This window comes from Capsicum annuum, unplaced genomic scaffold (genome assembly GCF_002878395.1).
Source record: "Capsicum annuum cultivar UCD-10X-F1 unplaced genomic scaffold, UCD10Xv1.1 ctg82325, whole genome shotgun sequence".
In the NCBI taxonomy this organism is placed as follows: Eukaryota; Viridiplantae; Streptophyta; class Magnoliopsida; order Solanales; family Solanaceae; genus Capsicum; species Capsicum annuum.
In genome coordinates this window covers 386,336-394,309 of record NW_025893110.1, presented here as the reverse complement: position 1 = coordinate 394,309, position 7,974 = coordinate 386,336, and positions in this window count along the sequence as shown.

Genomic DNA, 7,974 nt, shown 5'->3' with positions numbered 1-7,974 from the left:
ATTTACGACGCTATCATTCACCCCTGATAAGAACTTGCTCATTTTAACCCTGGTGTCTGCAACCACATAAGGGGCATATCTGGCTAACTGAGTAAATTTGAGAGAATACTCTCTAACCATCATATTTTCCTACCTGAGGTTGATGAACTCAATAACTTTGGCTTTCCTCAGCTCTTGGAGAAAGAATCTGTCTAAGAAAGCCATGAAAAATTCCTCCCACTCAATAGGACCTGCATCATCTACCCTCTCAGACTTTTATTGTTTGTACCAAGTATGATCCACATTTTGCAACTGATATGAAGCTAACTCAGCACACTTAACATAAGTAACACCCATGATATCTATGACCTTCTAGACTTGGTCAAAGAATTCCTGTGGGTCTTCATCAAACTTAGACCTAAAGAAAGATGCAGGGTTCATTCGGGTGAAGTCCCAAATCCTAGCTGCGACTGAGTTAACTACTTCATTGGTCATAACAATAGCTAGTTGTTTATTCTGGGTAGCTACAAACTAAGCAAGAGTGGTAAATACAGTTTTGAACTCCGCATGAGAAACATAATCGCCCAAAAGGTCTTTGGTCTGAGGAGCTGGTTGGTTTCTTCTCTTTCGAGGCATGTTCTAAAATAAGAGTAAAGGGGATTATACTGGGAGTTTACTTGAGATTATGATCACTAGCACGACATGGATACTGAAGAAGGGAAACTGTTCTAAAACATCTCGTAGCCTCCTATACATAAATGTGGCGTGCAAGACACCAATGTACAAAACTCTACTAGATGCAGCTTTTAGACTTCCTAGGACTTTATTGAACCTTAGGCTCTGATACAAACTTTGTAACACCCCAATTTTCTGAACAGGGATGCTACACAGTTCTCATGACCATGAAGGGTCCAAAATCTAACCCATGATTGATATCGTACCTGTATACTACATAATATAACATAAAAATGCAGAAATATGTACTGAATGGCCATAAGGTTCAAATATGAATAAACATATGATATGACAATATCTAAAAATGGTATAACAATACCAAAATAAATTTGAAATAACTGTCTGACATGCTATAGTCTGGAAAGCCTTTAACTGTCTGAATAAGGAGTTGAAGGAACATGTCTCCAACTAACTTTATAAAACTGAAAACTAACTGAAATAAATAATGAATCAAATCATATTGTCCTCGAATGAAGAAGACTCACTATAACTTTGTGACTGGAAATGCTACTGCTACTGCTGATCTGGAGCTTATGTCTTTGGACTTATGGTGTAACATGAAAAGAAAGTACCATAGCACAAATGCGTTAGTACGTAGGAATGTACTGAGTATACGAGTAAGGCAAGTTAAATATAAATAGGTTTTACATGCATGAACAATTCTAACTAACTGGCTGATATGGACGTAAGAGCACAAATATGCATACATAGTAACTAAAATCATAGGTGCATAATAGCTAGACCTGTATACTAATAAATGGCTTACTGATGAATAACATGACTGATACTATAGTTTTGATAACATAGGAGACTGTATTTAGCAGTCCTAAATCTGATGGAACTATCTAATTTCTTTTACTGAGACTGATTCTGAAACTGTGGGAGGTAGCTATTTAACCAACATGCCTCTATATATGCCATTATGGCTAAGCTAGGGTCCAACCTCTACCCTGACTGGAAGGGTGTCAGTACCGTGCCACTGGTAAAGACAACTGTGGGTAACCTTCATCTGACAGTATTCCCAAAAGAGAATAGTGGGGCGCTCATCCGACAGTGCTAAGCCATATTATTAACCCTCATCTGAAAATGTTGATGTCTTAACCTATGCTGGCTACATAGTTCTGGAACACAAGGATGACTTCTAAGAATCACACCCTCATCTGACAGTATGTGTTCATATCCTTGGGAGGAGACTGAACATAAATAACTGACTGAACATGTACTAAGCTGACTAAATTCCATTGACTGATGGAATAATATTGATATCTGATAACTGACTGAGATCATGAGGTTTTCCTGAGTCACCTGACTTACTAAATTCCACTGAATCATGTTTTGATTTTGAATATCCTCAAACATAACATGGATCTAGGCACACAGCTATATTTGTTGGCTACGAATACGCCCAGGACTCGATAGAAGGTAACTGACACAAATGACATAACTTGAGTATGTGACCAACATAAAAAATCCATAATATAATAACTTAGGGACTTCCATAAAGTGCATGGATATCATACATTTGTACATAAGTAGGATTTAAAAGTAAGCATGGCATAATCTCATAAGACTAGTTCATGAACATCCTAAAAAACATTTACAAGACACAATATCAACATGAAAATCATTGGAACATGGGGGCATATCATGAATCATTTACTTAGTCATAATTTAGCTATATTTCATGACTTCTAATTCCTTAGTCATTTTATCAAACACCTTGTATGCACTCTTTAAAGGCATAGGTATATTTATCAATTTGACCATCTTAATCCATCCAAAATTTATGGGTTTCGACTAACCTATTCACATGCTTCACGAAAACACATCAAGATACAACCTTGAATCCAAACAACAATCATAAAAATGAATAAAGTGATAAAACGACAAGGAAATCATAATTTATAATTTAAAACATGATTCTTGAGCTCCATGGATAAAAATGACCCATAGATGAGCACTACGTACACCTTAGATTTAGAATTCATGAAGATTGATGGAGAAATTTCCTTAAAATAGACTATTTTATTAAAATCCTAGGGCTAGTTCATGAGAGTTTTGATCTTGAAAAAAAACCCTAATCTTGTGGTTTAGAGTGTATGAGAGAGCTTTCTGAGATGTTTAACTAAAGTCAATGGAAGATAATACGCTTCTTGAGGGTTATAAGTCATGGAAAGTAAAGAAAAAAGACCAAAATACCCTTGCTAAAGCATCCCTCAATTGTTGGGAATGATAGATGATGACATTCGTGACAATCTATCAAGTTGGTGATAGGCCATCATGAATTGTCGTCACAAAAGGGTGAAATTTAGAGTTTCTGGTTATGGATGATGACATTGATGATAGGCCATCACGGGCATAACAGCTTGTCATAAAATGTCATCACCAGGGTTAGAAATCTTCCCAATTCTGATGACATTGGTGATAGGCCATCACAGGCGTGACGGCTTGTCACAATTGTCCTTACCAGTTTCCCAACCAGACATACTAGAGTACAATGGGCATAACTCTTTGATCCAATGTTTGATTTAGGTTAAATTGGTATTGTTGGAAAGATAATTCAATTATCTATCTATTTTTAGGTCATGAGATCAATAATTCATTGTATAATGAAAGATACGCTCATTTGAAGTTGACTATGATAATATCTTTCTCAAGAATTCAATCGGTAAGGAATGTTTTGATTTTTCTATTAGCTATGAGTTATTTGAGGCCTTAATATACATCAAACCTGATCATAAAACTACCAAAGAACTAAAATTTTATACTCATGAGTTCGAAGCATGGTTCTAATATTGGTCTAAATTTTTAGGGTATTACATGATGTCCATAACCTATCCCATAACCTATCTTCAGGAGGCTACAGTCACATTTTAGGAAATTCACTTCTTAATTTTTTATAGTGTGTCCACATTTCTTTGAACCTTATAAACATTGTTTGACTCTATCCTATCCTTAAAGGATGATGCAATATTATTGACAGATGTGGATGATCCTTCAGTATGTATTTTTAGAGTTTCAATGTATCATCAGGCAAGACAGTTAGAGATGGATATTAAAGATCCTCAGTAGTAGCTAGAAAGGATTTGGTATGGTTCTTTGGGTGATGAAGAATATTCTAGATTATGAGTGCAATATCTCAAAGTATTCTAGGATCTTGGATTGGCTGTGTTTTAGTGAGGCACTGGTTCAGTGAGTAACCCTGGTATAAGATAGGTGATCATCTAGAGTTAGCCTGTATTCGTAACCAGCCAAGAGTTTCTAATACAGGCTATGATTTTGAAAGTTTGGACATAATTTTGTGAATTTCTCTCAGCATCAGTTGGCCATCCATTTGGGGTCAGTTTATGTTTTCTCTATATTGATTTTTTAGGAATTGCTATGGCTGTTGAGAGACTGACTACTAGTCTAGGGTATATCCAAGATATGAGATTCCAGTCACTCATCTTATTTATATCAACTCATGATATTGTGACATCTTTAGTTAGAGATGATGCGCTTAGGACCTCAGTTGATGATTCAATTGGTCGATCCAATTTAGTACCATTCAGATTTATTTTCCCTATGCCCGCTAGGCAAGTGACTATGGATGTTACCACAATTGGTGTGCTTTTATTTCTCATATTTTCTCTTATTATGTGTATTGGTATTTTCACACCCATTGATGATTGTATACCTTGATGAATTTATATCGGTCATTATATGAATTATTATGTTACTACTCTGTGGTTTATTTCATTTAGTAGTGGATAGAGTTGATATATATTGATGTTTTCCCCTATGGGAGTGGCTTTGGGTTCGAGTCCCATTTATTTTGCACATTAGCCCTGTTGTGGCCCTTGAGTTGTACATGATATTGATATTTATTTTGGTACCCCCTGTTCAGTATGTTGATATTGATATTATTGTTTTAATTTCTACCATTGTGTGAGGTTATTGGTATTAATTTATGTTATTACTAGATGTTGTTACATGATAAATTTGATTCTTGTTAGGTAGTTGTATAGACTAGTGTTATCTAGTTAGACATTCATTTTTTGTGATAGTATTTTTTGACTTGAGTAGATATAGACCGATTTGATGATTTCTTTCCCCTAGTGCGGTGAGGTTGACTTTGTTTCCTTTTGGTTAGCTGTGTTAGATTAATTTTGAGGATGTGTTATGGTACCAAAGGTAAGTGACCTTCCATTTTTTTATGGAGTTTGAGTAGGCAATTTAGTTATGTCGCCTATTTTGAGTTTGAGATCCATAGACTTGCCTTTTGGTTTTTGAAGGATTTTATTTTGGCTATCCTTTTTTATTTAACCAGTTTGTAAGATGGACTAATTTAAAGTTTGTTCTTTATTTGTGGTTGTTTATTCATCAAATAATGATTTTGATATTGATGTTGAGATGTCTTGCATTTATCTTATAGGTATGTTGGGTTCGTTTCCTTGGGATAGTTTGCCCTTTTGTTATTGCAGAGGTTGGGTACTCATTTGTTGCTCGGATATGGTTTTACCTTAAGTGCTATTAAAGAGCTAGAGGCGGGTTGCCTTTGCTATGATCGCTTCTTTTGTTGGAAAATTAGAAAATTTTTGGATTGAGTTATTGGTTTTCTGGTGATGGTCTCGACTTAGACTTTGGTTTTGAGATTGGTATTTCTTCGATGATGATGTTGTTCTTGGGTGGATTCAAGAAATCCTTATTTCAGCTTTTGTTCTTGGGTGGCTATTTCTTTTGCCTAGATAGAGTATTGCATTAATTAGTTCTCGGCTTAAGCTGTATTTTTCTGAGTTGCTAAAGATTTTGCCATTTTTAGAGTGACTTTCATCCTTGGGAAGGTTTTGAGTATGGTTGGATGGTCCATGCCCTCCAGGGGATATGGAGTGGGTTAAATGCATTTTCAGATAGTGACTTTTCCTTTGGCATGATTTCTATTTTAGGCTATATTTCATTACCTCTAATAGATATAGAGTTGGTTGCTTTTGATTATCAATCAGTGTTTATCCCTATGGTAATTTTGCTTTTTGGATATGTCTAAATTGTGGCTTGGTTTGGTTTATCTTGGATATGTCAGATTTGGATAGTAGAGTTGATTTAAGATGATTGACATTCATATAGCATTATTGGATCAGTTTGGATTTGATATCATGGAATAGCGATTTAGAAGTATGATAAATGTGGAGCATTAATTTCTGCTTGTTATTAGTTTTGATTTAGATATTTGAGATCGAGCGATTCAGCTATGCTATTAAGATTTCAGTTTGGTGTTGTAGGGCTTGTATTCCATTTTTTTAGACTTTTCCTTATTCTGATTTCATTTGTAGGCTGGTTGAGCCTGCTCCTCGGTTGCCTATTTGGTCTTCTAGACTTGGGTTGGATTATAGTTGATAAGTGCACAGATGATTGCCAATGGACCCCAGATTGTTTATTTCAGTTTTGACTTCTAGTATTAATTTTCTTTGGGAATTTTGGATGATTTACTCAGTGGGAGTATTATTCTTGAGTTGAATTCGATACGGCTTCATTCTAAGTAGATGAGACATCCTAGAGTAGAATATTTAGGAATGAGTAGTTATACCGTAGATTTTAAAATTTTAGTTTGATTTTCACCCGGACTGGTTGAACCATTTGCACAGATTGCATTCTGTGATTATCTCTATTTGTATGCCCAAATAGAGCTTTATGAGCTTATTCTCATGTTTGCCTTACAGACTTTCAGTGGATCAACTTCAGGTCTTTGAGTTCTTTGTGATGAGACTTTATGGATGAGATTTAGGTGATTTCCTCCTAGTTTGGAGTAGATAGCAGGTGCAAAAATGGTAAAGGAATATTATATTTTTATTTGGCGTTAGTCTTATAACTTATGTCTTGGTTTTTTGTTCGATTAGATGAGCCCTTATTAATTTATATAGATATAAAGATGGTATCAGCGTGATGTGATTTAGTTGTGCATGCATCAGCCTTTTCAGTTCAGTTGGAGGACAGTTGGCGGTTAAGTTAATTTGGCTATTTTGGAAGTAGAATGAGAGTGCTAGTTGAAAATGGGATATCTATGGAAAAATCCCTTGCAAGTGTTTTCTCTCTACCAAGGTTATCTGGGAAGTCATGCTTGGAGCATGCGGGCCCAGTACCTTATCCTTTCAAACTTTTAATATTATGTCTGTCCGTTGACTTTAGGAATGAAAGTCCTTTTAGTAGTGGATATTGTAATAACCCTTAAGGTCATTTTCCAGATTTATGGTTATATTCACCGTTTGATCTTCTCCATAGTAGCCCCTATTCATTTAAGACTTGCTGGAACTAACGTTCAATTATTGGGCAGTTTATTTGGTTTTTATAGCCAATTCCCTATTTTGAAGTCTTCGCTGGTTCCAAACGGCCACCGGCAAAAAGCTTTAGTGAAATGATCTCGGATGAAAATTTTGACTGCGCTAGTAGATATAGAATATCGATTTTAGTCTAAGTAGACCTTCGATTCAGGTCCCAATGCACCCGAGCTCATTTCGACCTCTTGGTTAGAAAGTTGAAATTAGAAAGGATGGGTATGGGACCCATATTTGGTCAAAACAATCTCGGATGGAAAATCCGACATCTTCATCGCATCCAAAATTTCTAATTTAGGCTTGGGAATTCCTTGGTTCAGGTCCCAAGGCTCCCGAACTTACTTTTGGCTATTGAATGGATTTTTACGAAAAATGATGAAAATTTACGTGTGGGGACCACTTTTTGCATAAACGATCTCCTATGAATCTTTTAATAATTCCAATGTTTTTGGAATGTGGTTTCCACTCAAAACTCACTATTGGATCATGTTATTTGGATTTCGGAGGAGTTCGAAGGGTCAAAAACTCATTTTTCAGTTTCTTTTCATCTAGTGCAACCGCAATCGCGGCCAAAAGTGTGCGATCATGAGAGTAATATCTCAGCCCATGTGACTATGATAGTTGCCCTTGGAAACCACTAGGGGATACATAAAGGTCCCAAGACTCGTTTGGACCATTTCCTCCTCACCATTTAGGCTTAGAAAGCCGCTAATAAGTGTAATAACTACAAATTGATCATGGGAGGTGACTTTGAAGCTTAATTATCATCTTGTATCGTGATTATCTTCAAGATTAAGGTAAGAATTCCTTGATTTCATGCTTGAATTTCTTAGTTTGGACACAAAGCCCCAATTTAGCTTAGGTCTTTATTTTAGCCAAAAGTATGCTTAGTTTTCACCCATATTTTGAGGGTTATGATTCCTTGGTCGTGTGTGATCATTGGGTTGGCCTC